The sequence below is a fragment of the Bombina bombina genome, chromosome 6 (assembly GCF_027579735.1).
Source record: "Bombina bombina isolate aBomBom1 chromosome 6, aBomBom1.pri, whole genome shotgun sequence".
Taxonomy (NCBI): domain Eukaryota; kingdom Metazoa; phylum Chordata; class Amphibia; order Anura; family Bombinatoridae; genus Bombina; species Bombina bombina.
In genome coordinates, this window is record NC_069504.1 from 1,041,653,481 (window position 1) to 1,041,670,249 (window position 16,769).

General features: G+C 39.2%; 1 pseudogene; it reads left to right on the top strand.

Annotated features, from left to right (window-relative positions):
• The first annotated feature begins 782 nt into the window (after positions 1 to 782).
• On the top strand, positions 783 to 901 carry LOC128665219 (uncharacterized; annotated as a pseudogene).
• The last annotated feature ends 15,868 nt before the right edge of the window (positions 902 to 16,769 follow it).

Consider the following 16,769-nt stretch of genomic DNA (forward strand, 5'->3'; position numbering starts at 1 on the left):
GTGAAGATATTTTTTACAATCATGATAAATCAAGATACTATAAATGTAAAATTACCTGTACTTGTGACAGTACCTATGTAGTTTATCAACTCACATGCAAATGTGTGAAAATCTACATAGGTAGAACTAAACGAAAATTTAAATATAGGATATCTGAACACATCAGAAATATTGAAAATGCATTTGAAAATCATAGTGTGTCTGAACATTTTAGAATAACACACAATAGCAATCCAATAGGGCTAGAGATCAAGATATTAGAATGGATACCACCAAATAAGCTTGATCATAATAGACTATTAAAACTTAGAAGAAGAGAAACCTTTTGGATATATACTTTAAAAAGCCTACATCCAGAGGGTCTAAATATTGATCTTGACATTCAGGCATTCTTGATTTAAAATTCTTTGTGTGAATGTTCTATAGTGTAAATAAGGATATCTAAATGCTTGAAGTCATAATTTAAGGTATTATATACTTGTAAATACACATATACCTTGACTTATAAATATGTCATAATATTAAAAATTAGATCAATTTTAATAATTATTATAATGTAAGTTTTATTCTGGTTTTAAAATAGGATATTATCAGATACAATATATCTTCCTAGTTTGTATTTATATTTAATTATTATCACAATAGGAACGAACATGGGTCAAGATGAATAATGTAGGTTTTTAGCTTTTATATATTTTTTTATATACTTTATTACTATTGAAATCAAAATAATGAGGATGAATCATAATTTTAAACACTAACATTATAGAACATATAAAATAGCCTACCGCCACACTTTCCTAAATGTACTCAATTCTGTCTGATCTTGGAAGCTAAGCAGGGTCAGGCCTGGTCAATACCTGGATGGGAGACTGCCTGGGAATATTAGGTGCGGTAGGCCATCTTAGTATCTGAATTTATAATTATTTATTATTATCTGAATTTATTATTATATATTTATTTTAACTAAAAATATAGTATAATATATATGTATGCTTTTAAATGTTAAATTAGCGATTTCATGGTTTGAATATTTATGTATTATTATGATCCACTTTTTATAGTCTTTTAGGAATATGAAAATGTATTATTGTATATATTTATGTGTTTGAATTTGCAAAAATTGGCAATAACATACAATACAATCATTGGGTATTTAAGGAGGTTACAACCCACCAATGATAGATCAACCTCTTGAGAAAGTTCCCACGCTAGGGAACGAAACGGCCGTTGAGTAGATATTTAAACAACCAAGGGTGAAAACAGCAGACACTGAAAAGCTACACAGCTGAAGACTTCCTTCACACACAGGAATTCAGAGCTGTATGCAGGATCTCACTGTGGAGCAACACAGCACCAAGCTAAAAGGAAGCCTGTATAAAACGGTTTCATCCTGCAATTCAAGATCAGCTGGAAGTGGTAACCTGGTGAAAGTTTTAAGACAATTTTGTCTGATATACATTTCTGTTTTTAACTTCTGGTATGCCTAATACCTTCTGTTTTTAAAATATCTTTTATCTGTTTAATAAACCTTTTCACTTGAGTCCTGTTGCGCTTTGTCTTTTCTATATTTTTAAGAGAATGCTGCAAAGGAAGAAATTTGTTAAAGTTTCCCGGCTGAGGTTGCTCGTCATCACAGCTAAATCGTCCGTTTCCGGTCTGTAGGGAGAGAATATGATTAGTACCATTATTGACATTTATCATTTCATTTGGTATATCTCTTCTCTTTCAGATGATACTGCAGTATTTATGACTGTGCCTGTGGCCCACTGCTGGCCACTGGCTATACCCCTAAAAAAGGACTGTTAGGTTGCTGAGCCGTAAAAGCTTGACTCATATTAGTAAATAGTGTACATAATTGACTAACATGTGTGCTGAGTTGGCCCACTTGAATGGGCAAGCTATCGTTACCCATGGACCGATTCTTTGATATCCCAGGGGATTGATTCTTGGATCCTTGGGATCCCTCAGAATAATAGCTATTTCTCCTATTTTGACGTGGTTATCTTTGGGGTTCAACTTGTTCAGCGTTAGTATTTTGGGGAGCACTATTTACTTTGGGTGTCTGGTTACACTGAGAGTATTTTTGCCACTTTTGCTGTTTATTTTTATGGGGATACCAATTATTTTGTGGGCGTCCATCTCTTTGAGAATAATTATTTACCTAGGTATGCCCCCCCATCTTGAGCATAATCTCTCTGCGCCTCAGCCCGTGTTGGGGAGGGGCAGAGTTAAAACTTTGTGGGGATGGCCTGTTTTCTCAGGCCACCTCCTGAGGGTGCTAGGTGACACCCTAGTTTCTGCCACAATTTTGGGGTTGGGCTTTGGTTCCCTTTTAATCCTCTGTTCACCGGACTGCTAAATAGAGTATACCTTTGTACTCTCTTTGATCAGCCAGTCCAATGAGCAGTGCTCATCAAAATCTCTAGCTAAATTAACTGTGATGTGCGCTGGCAATGCTTCGAAAAATAAATTCACAAATTCTGAGCATTCAAATATGGGATTATCTTCAGCCATACTGTACGCACTTTTCAGTACAGAAAGGAATTCTATAGGGCTTTGATTCGCACTACATTTTAAACCGTATACAGCTATTTTCGCTGCAGTTTTAGTGCGATATTGCTCGAATTCTTTTCTGCACTGTCGTTTTGTCTCATTCCAGGAATTAATATTCATATCCTTTAGTGAAGCAAAGAATTTGTGATATTTACCTTCAAATACCCAGGGCAGAAATTCAATTTTTGACTGCTCACTTGTAACATTCATAATGGATAATGCATTTTCAAAGGCCTCTAAGTGGTCAATTATAGAATTGGTTCCCTTGTTGGAGAACTTAGGTACTGCATAACCTAAAAATTTAATTATTTTAGGGGTGTCATATACCATATTAGACGTATCTTGGGCTTTCCTAGGAGCTTTATTTTAGGGGCTGGAGTGTTCCCTGTCAGGGTGCCAGGAATCAGACAGACGAGAAGTGCAAAAATAATCACACCTTTATTAATAGCAAAAAATTATAAAATGTCAAATAACAAGCCAGGAGTCAAAACCAGAGCTGGTAGTCAGACGAGCCGAGTCAGGAGCCAAAGCGAATAGTCAGACGAGCCGGAATCAGGAACAAGGAGAACAGCAGAGTCAGGAACAAGCCAGGGATCAGGAACCAGGAAGGACGTCAGGCAGCCAGGTAATACACAGGAACTCTCACAAACAGGTCTCAGACAACGCAAAGGCAAAGCATACTGAACAGAGGCCCTTTAAATAATAAATGATGACATCACAATTCTGAGACTGCATCCTGTCTCACATGGATGATGCACAACAGTCTGGCCATAAAAGGAAGTGCAGGAAGTGAGCAGCATCCCCCACAATGCACCAAGTCAGGAAGAGAGGTGAGTAAAATGGCTGCCAGCAGCACATGGCAAACACAACAGGAAAACCCTGACAGTATCCTCCCCTCAACGACCCCTCCCCCGCGGGAGGACAAAAGGCTTATTGGGGAAACGGACATGGAAGGCACGGAGGAGGACGGGAGCATGAACATCAGAGGAGGGAACCCATGAACGCTCCTCCAGACCGTAGCCCCTCCAGTGAACCAAATACTGTACATGGCCCCTGGACATACGAGAGTTAATAATGCTGCTGACCTCATACTCCACATGGTTGTCAACAAAGATAGGATGGGGACGAGGCAACACAGTGGTAAACCGATTACAAACCAATGGTTTCAAGAGGGAGACATGAAAAACATTGGAGATGCGCATAGCAGGAGGAAGGTCAAGAGCGTAGGCCACAGGATTAACCCGTCGGAGTATTCGAAAAGGACCAACATAACGGGGAGCCAATTTATTGGAAGGCACACGAAGGTTCAAGTTGCGGGAGGACAGCCAAACTCTCTCACCAACCTGGTAGGAAGGTGCGGGCAGACGCCTACGATCAGCCTGGAACTTTTGGCGCTGCATAGAACAATGAAGGAAATCCTGAATCTGCACCCACGTGGAACGGAGTTGCCGGAGATACTCCTCCAAAGCCGGAATACCCTGAGACATGAATGAATCGGGCAACAAGGATGGTTGAAACCCATAATTCGCCATGAACGGGGATAACTTGGAGGAAACATTAATAACACTATTACGAGCAAACTCTGCCCAAGGTAACAGTTCAGACCAATTATTGTGGTGATCTGAGACATAGCAATGGAGGAACTGTTCCAGAGCTTGATTAGACCATTCCGCAGCCCCATTGGATTGAGGGTGAAATGCTGAGGAGAAGGAAAGCTGGATCCGCATTTGAGGAAGGAACACCAAAATCTGGAGACAAACTGGCTACCCCGGTCCGACACTATCTCCTTGGGTAACCCATGTAAACGGAAGACCTCCCGGGCAAAAATTGAAGCAAGCTCCTGAGCGGTAGGCAGCTTCATCAAGGGAATGCAATGTGACATTTTAGAAAAACGGTCAACCACCATAAGGATAACAGTATTGCCATCGGAAACAGGGAGCTCGACAATGAAGTCCATGGAAAGATGTGTCCAAAGACGCTCACCATTAGCAATAGGTTGAAGAAGACCCACAGGAAGACGTCGATGAGTCTTATTCTGTGCACAAACTGAGCAGGAGGCAACATACGCAGCAACATCAGAACGAAGACCTGGCCACCAGAATTGTCGAGTGACAGACCAAATCATTTGGTTCTTGCCTGGGTGACCTGCGGCTTTAGGATAGTGGTAAGTGTGCAAAAGTTTAGTTCGAAGATTCTCAGGAACAAAACACTTACCACTAGGTTTCTCAGGCGGTGCATTGGTTTGTGCAGCCAGGATCTCCTCCCCCAAGGGAGAAGTCAAATTAGTATGTATGGTAGCCAAAATATGGTCAGGAGGTATAACAGGAGTAGGTACAGACTCCTCCTTGGACAGAGGCGAAAATTGTCGAGAGAGGGCATCAGCCATAACATTCTTAATACCAGGCAGGTAGGAGACCACATAATTAAATCGAGACAAAAATAGTGCCCATCTGGCCTGTCGGGGCGACAAACGTTTTGCTTCAGATAGATAAGTTAAATTCTTGTGGTCAGTAAGAATGAGCACTGGCACGCTAGTACCCTCGAGAAGATGCCTCCATTCCTTGAGTGCCAAAATTATGGCCAGTAATTCCCTGTCGCCAATTTCATAATTGCACTCCGCTGAAGACAATTTCTTAGAGAAGAAACCACACGGATGCAAGGAACCGTCAGGCGTAGGACGTTGAGACAAGAGGGCACCTACTCCAGTCTCAGACGCATCGACCTCAAGAACGACCTCAAGGATGAGCCAGAACTGGAGCGGCAGCAAAGGCAGTCTTAAGACTATCAAAGGCCTCAATGGCAGTAGGTGACCAATGGAGTGGATCATTCTCTTTGCGGGTCATGTCTGTGATAGGTTTGACCAAGGAAGAAACGTTTTTAATAAACTTTCTATAGTAATTGGCGAACCCCAAAAAACGTTGAATAGACCGAAGACCAACTGGGCGAGGCCACTGCAGAACTGCAGATAACTTGTCAGGATCCATGGAGAACCCTGCAACAGAGATAACATAACCTAGGAAGGTTACTTGAGTCTGATGGAACTCACATTTCTCAAGTTTACAAAACAGGCCGTTCTTACGTAGTCTCTGAAGAACCCGTGTAACATCAGAACGATGAGCCTCAAGTGTGGGTGAGTGTATGAGGATGTCGTCTAAGTACACCACAACACACTGTTGCAACATATCTTGTAGGACATCATTAATAAATTCCTGAAAAACAGCAGGAGCATTACATAGGCCAAAGAGCATTACAAGATACTCATAATGCCCACTCCTGGTGTTAAATGCTGTTTTCCATTTGCGGCCCTCCTTAATCCTAACGAGATTGTACGCTCCTCTCAAATCAAGTTTAGTAAAGACCGTAGCTCCCTTGAGGCGGTCAAAGAGTTCCGTAATGAGCGGAATAGGGTAAGCATTCTTAATGGTAAGACGATTAAGACCCCTATAATCGATACATGGTCTTAACTCGCCACCCTTTTTCTTCACAAAGAAGAAGCCAGCCCCTGCAGGAGAGCAGGATTTGCGGATGATCCCCCGCGACAGAGCATCAGCAACATACTCCTCCATAGCACAATTCTCTGCAACAGACAGAGGGTACACCCGGCCCCGAGGAGGAATGGCTCCGGGTTGCAGGTCTATGACACAATCGTAAGACCGGTGAGGAGGCAACGTACCGGCACGCACCTTGTCAAACACGTCTCAGAACTCTCGGTACTCCTCTGGCAATTGAGATACCGAAGAAGTGCTCAAGACTTTAACTGGTTTCCGAAGACAAGTGGAAATACATTGCGGGGACCACAACAAAATTTCGGACCTGCGCCAGTCGAGACTGGGATTGTGCTTTTGAAGCCAGGGATAACCCAGAACAACTGGAAAATGCGGAGAGTTTATCACCTGGAACTGGAGGGTTTCAACATGGAGAGCCCCAACAGCCATGGACAACGGAGCAGTTTCGTGAGTAACGAGTGCGGGCTGAAGAGGCCTGCCATCAATGGCCTCAATAGCAAGCGGAACGGACCAAGGCAAAACAGGAATGGAGTGCTTTGATACAAAAGCACTGTCAATGAAATAGCCCGCAGCACCGGAGTCAACAAGAGCCTGAGTGACTATGGAGGAGTCCACCCAGGAAAGGACAACGTGACCAAAGGTTTCTCCTTAAGCAGTCCGGGGACAAGGATAAACCACCCAAGGTCTGCCCCCGAGAGGACCTTAGGTGTGAGCGTTTCCCGGCCGTGTAGGACAAGACTTCAAAAGGTGGCCCTGTAACCCACAATAGAGGCAGAGCCCCTCCCTCCTCCTAAAGGCCCTCTCCGCCGCGGAGAGATGCGTGAATCCCAACTGCATCGGCTCAGCAGTACCTGGTGACTCGGGACCAGGAGGCATGGGAGGAGAGGGAGGCATGGGTGGGAACAAACAATTAGGATCAAAAAAGACACCAATGCCTCGAGATCCTCTGGTAAATCTCTGGCAGCAACTTCGTCTTTAATCGCATCAGAGAGCCCATGAAAGAAGGCGGCAACAAGGGCTTCATTATTCCAACCTACCTCTGCGGCATGCATACGGAACTCAATGGCATATTGAGCAACAGATCTTGTATCTTGCTGAATGGACATGAGTCGTTTAGCAGCAGAGGAGGAGCGAGCCGGAACATCAAATACCCTTCTAAAGGAGGCCACAAATTCAGGGTAATTTGAAATCACAGGTTTATTAGTCTCCCACAAGGGATTAGCCCAGGCAAGAGCTGTGTCAGAGAGTAACGAGATGAGAAATCCCACTTTAGCTCTGTCAGAGGGAAACGCCTGAGGTAACATCTCAAAGTAAATGCCCACCTGGTTCAAAAACCCTCTGCACTGAATAGGATCGCCTCCCTATCGCTGAGGTAGAGGTGCAGAACCGGACATGCTCCTGGTAGGCAAAGGTGCAGCAGCGGAAACAGGAGCAGCCATAACATGCGGGACACTTTGGTCCAAATGTGCAGTGCGAGTCAGCAGGGTTTGCAGGGCTAGTGCAAATTGATCCAAGCGGTGATCCTGTACATCCATCCTGTAAATGATGGCAGGTAAAGGTGGATAATTAGTAGCATCAGGATTCATGGCCTTTGCGTAATGTCAGGGTGCCAGGAATCAGACTGAGACGAGAAGTGCAAAAATAATCACACCTTTATTAATAGCAAAAAATTATAAAATGTCCACAAGTCAAATAACAAGCCAGGAGTCAAAACCAGAGCTGGTAGTCAGACGAACCGAGTCAGGAGCCAAAGCGAATAGTCAGACGAGCCGGAATCAGGAACAAGGAAAACAGCAGAGTCAGAAACAAGCCAGGGATCAGGAACCAGGAAGGACGTCAGGCAGCCAGGTAATACACAGGAACTCTCACAAACAGGTCTCAGACAACGCAAAGGCAAAGCATACTGAACAGAGGCCCTTTAAATAATAAATGATTACATCACAATTCTGAGACTGCATCCTGTCTCACATGGATGATGCACAACAGTCTGGCCATAAAAGGAAGTGCAGGAAGTGAGCAGCATCCCCCACAATGCACCAAGTCAGGAAGAGAGGTGAGTAAAATGGCTGCCAGCAGCACATGGCAAACACAACAGGGAAAAACCCTGACAGTTCCCTATCTTCCCTTTTACTATGGGGAGACCCCCTACGTACATTAGTACTACGTGGGCTATTTGGGTAGCTGGCTCCACCCTTTGACTCACTATAATCACTATCCTCATTGCTAATAGAGGGGTTTTTATTATGATACAATCTTTTTAAACCACTTAATTCTCTCTGGCTTTGTGCGAGTTGATTATTTAATTGTATTTTAGCTAGTAAATTTAGGTTATGCTTATCTAAGGTGGCCATGTCTTGGGCAAACTCATCAATTTTATTTTCAGCTATATTTAAATTCACTTAGCATCTGCATGAGGAGCGAATACTATCTTCTCGCCCCTGTATTTGCAATTCCTTCTTTATGAGGTATAGCGACATTTCGTCAATAATGCATATTACAAGGGGCCAAGATTTTAGTATTAGTTCGTCGCGTTTGTTGAGATTTTTGCATTGATTAATTTTTAATAATTCTTGGAATAATTCACTTTTTTCATTCAACCTTCCATTATCAATAGCAATACTGTATTTTTAGCCTTAATTTCAAGCATATCCATATAATCATTAAAATCACCCGCAATATTACACCTCTTTTTAATGTGGCCTATAATGTCCTTAAGAACATCGCCCTGAGTTACGGGTAATTTAGGGGAACAAATTTCAACACTATGTATAGATTAATTTTTAATAATTCTTGGAATAATTCACTTTTTTCATTCAACCTTCCATTATCAATAGCAATATTTTTAGCCTTAATTTCAAGCATATCCATATAATCATTAAAATCACCCGCAATATTACACCTCTTTTTAATGTGGCCTATAATGTCCTTAAGAACATCGCCCTGAGTTAGGGGTAATTTCGGGGAACAAATTTCAACACTATGTATAGATTCAAATGATTCACCTCTAGTAACAGACATTATTATAATGGCTTAGTATTTAGTTAAATATATAATTTCTATTTACTACAGTTAAGTATAATTTCTATTTACTACAAATATATCATATCAATGTGATAAATATTAATAATATCTTGTGCAAAGTGCCTCCAAATAATATGTCATTATATGGCCGGGTTATAATACAATATATTTAATAATTATTCTTTAAAATAAACCCCCAATAAAAATGCATATACAAAACAATAAAATTAATGTAAATTCCTAAGTTCTTTATATTAGTTAAAATTTATAGACACATAGAATTATATTTATAGAGAACCATATATGAATCAAAACTATACAAGTTTAAACTATTATAATATGCTATGCAAAGATCATAAAAATTACCTTATTTATTAACCTTATTCACAATTGAATTTCATTAAAATACCACAATGAGAAACCAAGATATGAGCCACTAACATTCAGACTGGTACAATTAAGCTATTTAACCCACAAATGATTCTATACAATTCTAATTAGAACACCAGAAGTATATATATTCTTAATGTAAACAGTCAGTTTAAATGCCAATTTATCTAAGATGAAATAAATTCTTAATTACCTACAATTAAGACCAATTCTAAAATATATTTGTATATTTGCAAAGATAAATTACTTAGCATTAATAATTAGTTGTAAAATACACAGGGCTATGAAACACAAGTTTTAAAATACAAATTGTCCTTTTGAAATTACTAACTGCAATTTAGTTATAGCTACTAAATACCTTTGATTTAAATATTATATATATATATATTTAGCAATCGCGTATACTTCACCCAAAATGACCAAATCGATAATTCAGCTTCCAAAACTTGTTTCACCTCATATGAAAATAAGGGTATTTGCAATATGGATAATAAAAAGGTAGCCCAATCTTGCTTATAGTGACTGTGTTCCAACGCAGCCAGTAATCCAGTCACCAATCCTAGCAAAAAGTCAGCCTTCGGATCTGAACATCTCATAGGTCATCCTGGGAGATGCCTCCCTGAGCTGTAATACCGTCTCTGATCTATAGGTGGCAGCAGACACCCAGGAATGCAGCCCCACTATCAAACACTGCTAACAATTTAATACATCCTTATAAAGTGATTATTTATCATACTATAACTTTTTGCATTAATAAAACTTTCTTGTCCGCATCTATATTTCATTTAGCATAATAGAAAATGTACAATTTGTACCAAACACCAGTATTTTAACAATTTCTATGATAAAATAGAAGATATCTATGTTTATGGCTAAGGACATCTTGAATTGACTGTATTGTTATTTATTAACTCAGCATATGTATCCCAATTTGTCCTTTAGATGTCTGAAATGAAAGAAATAATGTTGTTAAAAATTTTCATTTTAAATCCTTAAAACATTCTATGCTTCCAAAAATACATAGGTTAAGGCATGCTGGAATCTTAACTTTTAAGTTTTCAACTTTCTAGGCCTAGATAATCTTCCAGATTTTTATATTCATATTTAATATGTTGTCTGAATATATATACATATATTTATTTGAGTATCTTTACTACATGAAGATTATATATATCATTTCTTTATCTGAGATTTTTTTTTCTTCATGTCTGTAGGTAATTTGAATTTGGATGTCCTATGTGTATTTAGTTGGTTCAGTACATGTTTATTTGACACAGCAGGCACCAATTTGCATCGAAGTGTAAATGGTCTCTTTCCCACAAAACTTGTCACTTGTGTCAGACTTCTAGACTCCTTTGTAAGAAGTAGGACATTTTATTACACATTTCCAGGTAGTGACCATAAGGTCTTTTGAAGTGATCTTCCTAAGATAACTTGAAAACCATTCCTTTGATGAATGGGAGAGGGGGTTGATCTGTTACAGTGACGTCTGGAGTTTTGCAAATAAAATAAAATTATTTGGTGTACACAACCATATATATTTATTAAATAATATATATATATATATATATATATATATAATTTAATAATATTCACAGATCTTCTGACAACACGTAGAGAGAGAGAGGAAAGAATAAGAAAATCACATGGGTTTTAAATGAAGAAAATGTGAACGAGGAGATGGGTTGTATTTGTTGAAAAGTGCAACGAGAGGAAAGTAAAATACTTACGCCACCTCCTTGCCTGTTTCCAGGCCTCGGGGTGTGGCTGAGGTGTAAACCCCATGTGACAGTGCAGCACAGTGTCTAAGGGAGAAGCTAGGTTTCTGTAAGAGCCAGAAGGTTGAGGGAGTGGGATATGAAGAGGTCATGGATACAAGTGAGTTTGTTGCATACATAGTGAGAGTTTCAGAGTGTTCAAGTGAAGGGGGTGTTTGTATTAGTTACAAGAGTAACTTGTATAAGGTTTACAGAGTTCTGGTGTTTAGGTCGAAGGCAAGGCATACATGGGTGGGTGAGTTTACGAAGGTTGTGGGGGGACCAGGATTGGGGGATATATCACCAGCAGTGAGTATGAGAAAGAGGGAGAGTGATATAACATGAGGTACAGATTTGCAGTCTTGAGTGTCTTTGGAATGTGGAGCAGGGAGGAGAAAGTAAGTTTAGTAATATATGAAGTTCATGAGAGCAGAAGTGAGGTGAGGATAAAAGGGATGGGCTGATGAATATAGAAGGTGAGGGAAATGAAGTAAATGAAAGGTATAGTTTATTAAACAGACAAGAGGTAGCAAGGAGGAACATGATGATATAAAACATTTTGCAAAAAGGAACAATTAAATACGTAAAACAAAATATTACAAGAGTATTTGCCTTGTGTCTTGTCCATTGTCCAATCCTTGTTGAATTCTTGTATCATTCTTATCTTAATGCCTCACTTATAAAATGCTCACTTCAGAAATTTGAACATATGCTAATGTGACAATGAACACTGCCCAGGCAATGCACCCCCAGTGCAATGCACAGCCCAAGCTAGAATTAAATATATAGGAGGGCAGTCAGCTGGGTCCACTAAATTATTTGATTGCTAAGTCAAAGACAATTTAAAAGGCCAATTGGAAAGTTAGATTCTGTTCAGGTCAGGGTGAGATAAGTTAAAATAAAACAGACAGTAAAATTTGGAGGAGGTTGAAGCTATGGCATACAACAGCTATAAATTTAAGAATGATAGCAAGTATTTATAAGGATTAAACATCACATGACAATTAACAAGACATTAGAAATAAGACATTAGAAATAACATTACAATAAATGCAGGACTTATTTAACAACCTATAATCATATGCTCAATACGCATATTCACATACCAAGAGAGAGTTACATAGGAGAGGAAAAACATTATGGTTTGTGAACATGGGAAAATGTTAAGTAGTGCTTCACCAACACAGATATTGGCTATTTTACATGGTCTAAAGACTTAATATCTGCTATATATGAAATAGCACTGAACATTCTTGACAACACAGCAGAAAAAGACGTCTTAAAAAAATTGAGCAAAATTATAAAAACTCTGATTAATAGGACAATATTCATTAGCAAAAAAAAAAAAGAAAAGAAACTGGTGAATCAATCTGGTGGATTTTTAGCACCACTTTTACAATTTGCTATAAGTTTACAATCAACCCTCTTAAATAACTGATAATGGAGCATACTTAAAAAATGTTCCTGGTCCCAAAACAGGATGTGGCCGGGCTTGAGATGTACTCAACAGGGAGATACAGATATTCGTCATACAGTTACAACCCGCTTGGATTTTGAAATTGCTGACATCTTAAATAATCTAAATATAGAAAAGATATTCCAACAGACAGCCATTAGTAAATCAAATAGTAGATAGCTTTATTCCAGGTTAAAACAACAGGACATGCTGTTAAAATTTTAGAACATAGTCTACTACAGCCTTATACCCTTGGGCTCTCTTTATTACTACTTATTTTGGGACATCAAGGCACAGTGTTTGCATTTGCTACATTATTGCAGACCTTCTCGTAACTGAGTTTGGATGCCGAGTTTTAGTGAAAACATATAGCATTATCCACGGATCCAGCCTGCATTATCAGACTCCTATAATGCTCAATATAGCTCATACCAGTTTGGTTAATACTGGGAGGAATATACTGACGTCCTGAGCGAATAGCGGATTGGTCACAGGGCGGTCGCATGATGCCAAATCACACAGAGTCTTCAACCTTGAATCCAGACATATCCTTCGCTTTTTGGATCTCACTGGGAGGAGTCTTACAACTAATGCACCGGATCAGCTCTTGATTGGCCACAGGACGGTCACGGGGTACCGGAAACACAAAGCTTACAGCGTGAACGCGGGGTAGTTTAGCAGCGATGGAACTTGTCCTGCTGCTGAATCCGGCTACGCATTTGGGGTGAGTGAACCTGGAATCTATCTTCACGCTGTGTCTAAGCACCTAGTGAAGAACTGTTCAGTTTCTTTGTGAACTGTCCTTGGACCTTCACCACGTTGTTCTCCTTAGTATACCTTTCCACATTGGAGCTAGTGGTGAACTAATATACTGGGACTCACCACACTGTTCTCCTTGGTACACCTTTCTATATTGGAGCTAGTGGTGAACTAATATACTGGGACTTTATCAATTATATTTGTGATGGGACTTTTATAACCATTTCAAAAGCTCTTATTCTGTGTTTTCTTGTTTAAAGGTTGTTTTTGCAGCTGTTGCCTTTTATGTCTATAATATCTCTTGCCTGTTCTCTCTGCTTTATATCTTAAATAATCTATTAAAAATGGTGATAGAAGGGGCATTGAAGTTATAACCAACTTGAATGACCGGTTTGATGGGTGCTGACCTCCTTTTTACTAAAATGTTACAGTCCAAACACACCACATCCTGGAGCAGCAAAGGGGAATTTATTTAGAACGATCAAACCATTCCTGGTTCCAATATTTTAGATTTAGTATGTGGGATACGCAAAGTCACAATGTCACCATGTGCAAAACACCAGAAGGCTGGGACATTTTTATCAAAGTTAAAGCAGAACTGAAGATCCAACAGAAATGCGACAGCACCACGAGTATTTCCAAAAGATTATTCCTTTATTTTAAAACATAACATGCAACGTTTTGGCCTCATAGGCCTTAATCATGTTTTTTATATGCATGATTAAGGCCTATGGGGAATAATCTTTTGGAAATACTCGTTGTGCTGTGCCATTTCTGTTGGATCTTTTGCTACAATTTTTTTGGGGTATGCAGTAACCCCAGCTATGTGCATCCATTTGGCTATAAGAATTCTTCAAGAAAATTGTATCCAGTGCTGAGCCTGTCTGCATTTTGTATATATAGCAGAACTGAACATACCTTCATCAGTTGTAGGTAACGCTACTAATAGAGATACCTATGATCATTTAAAAATGCAAATGAGAGGGTTGCCCCTTTTACCACAGGCGCCAAAACATCATAAAAAAACACCTTCCACAGGTCAAACCACTTCTCATGGATATCTACCACCAAGAAAAAGACCTCAAGTACTTTTTAAACCCTTGCAGTGGTTACGTTTGCAAGAAAAACAACAATTAAGACAAAGAATAACATTTACAAACTTAAACACTGCAAGGGTTAAAAAAAGTACAAAATGTACAAATTTCTATTCTGTCTAATATTATAATTTGTCTAATGTTTTATGAGTCATGAATAAACTTTAAAATAAAAATACATAAACATACATAAATGTTATTATCCCTAATCCGCCGCTCCCCGACACTGATAAAAGTTTTTAACCCCTAATCCACCACTCCCGACACTATTAAAAGTTATTAACCCCTAATCCACCGCTCCCCAACATTGCCGCCAATAATAAAAGTTATTAACCTCTAATTTGCCGCTCCCTGATATTGTTGACACTAATAAAAGTTATTAACCCCTAATCCGTCGCTCCCTGACATCGCCGACACTAAATAAACTTATTAACCCCTAAACCGCCACCCCCCCCCCACATTGCAAAACACTAAATTAAACTATTAACCCCTAAACCTAACACCCCCTAACTTTAAATTAAAAGTTACAATATAACTATCTTAAAATAAATAAAAACTTACCTGTGGAATAAAAAAAACTAACATTAAACTATACATTAACCTAACATTACTATTCTAAAAAAAATACCAATTAAAATTCCTAAATTACAATTTAAAAAACCTAACACTACGAAAAAAATAAAAAAAATCTAACATTAAAAAAAATAAAAAAACACTAAAATTACGAAAAATAAAAAAACTTACACCTAATCTAAAAGCCCTATAAAAATAAAAAAGCTCCCCCAAAATAAAAACATTGTCTCACAGCTCTTTTAAAGTGCCCAAAAAAACCCTAACACTGACCCCATAAAATCTACTCACGGTTCCTGAAGTCCAGACATCCATCTCCATCCAGGCGGCGAGAAGTTTTCATCCAGGTGGCGAGAAGTTTTCATCCAGGCGGTGACATCTTCATCCAGTAAGGTGGCGTCTTCTATCTTCATCCTGGCGGCATGGAGCAAAGCTATCCAGCACCGGCGAAGCGATCCTGCGTGGAGCGTCCTCTTCATACGATCACCGCCGTACACTGTAGTTGAATGCAAGGTACTTGTTTAAAAATGGTGTTCCTTGCATTTCTATTGACTGATTTAATTCTTCAAATTTAAATCAGCCAATAGGATAAGAGCTACTGAAATCCTATTGGCTGATTTGAACAGCCAATAGGATTTCAGTAGCTCTCATCCTATTGGCTATTCAAATCAACCAATAGGATTTCAGAAGCTCTCATCCTATTGCTGATTTGAATTTGAAGAATCAAATCAGCCAATAGGAATGCAAGGTACGTCATTATTAAACTTCAGTGTACGGCGGTGATCGTATGAAGAGGACGCTCCACGCAGGATGTCATAACTGGTCCTGGATAGCTTCGCTGCGCGCCGCCGGAATGAAGACAGAAGATGCCCCCATGATAGATGAAGATGTCGCCGCCTGGATTAAGACTTCTCGCAGCCTGGACGAAGATAGATGTCGGGACTTCAGGAACCGTAAGTAAATTTTATGGGGTTTGTGTTAGTTTTTTTTTGTTTTTTTTGGGGGTGTTTTTTTTTTTAGATTAGGGTTTTTTGGGAACTGTAAAAGAGCTGAATTCCCTTGTAAAGGGACAGTAGTCAAAATTAAACTTTCATTATTCAGATAGGACTTGTAATTTTAATCAACTTTCCAATTTTCTTCCAAATTTGCTTTTTTCTCTTGGTATTCTTAGTTGAAACTAAACCTAGGCAGACTCATATGCTTATTTCTCAGCCCTTGAAGGCCCTTATTACAGGCTTTTTAAATTCCTTTTTAAGACAAAGAGACTGAAAGTACTTGTGGGCCATATAGATAACACTGTGTTCAGGTACAGAAGGTTATTTAAGATTTAGCACAATACAATACTAAATGCAAGTCAATAGATAATAAACAGTCACAGTCATGTGATCAGGCGGCGGGAAGAAGGTTCTTAGATACAAGGTAATCACAGAGGTAAAACGTGTTGGTTATGCAAAACTGGGGAATGGGTAATAAAGGGATTATCTATCTTTTAAAACAATAACAACTCTATTGTAGACTGTCCCTTTAAGGGCAGTAAAATAGCTGAATGCCCTTTTAAGGGCAATGCCCATACAAATGCCCCTTTGGGGGCAATGGGTAGCTTAGGTTTTATTTAGACAGGTTTTTTATTTTGGGGGTTGGTTGGGTGGGGGGTTTTACT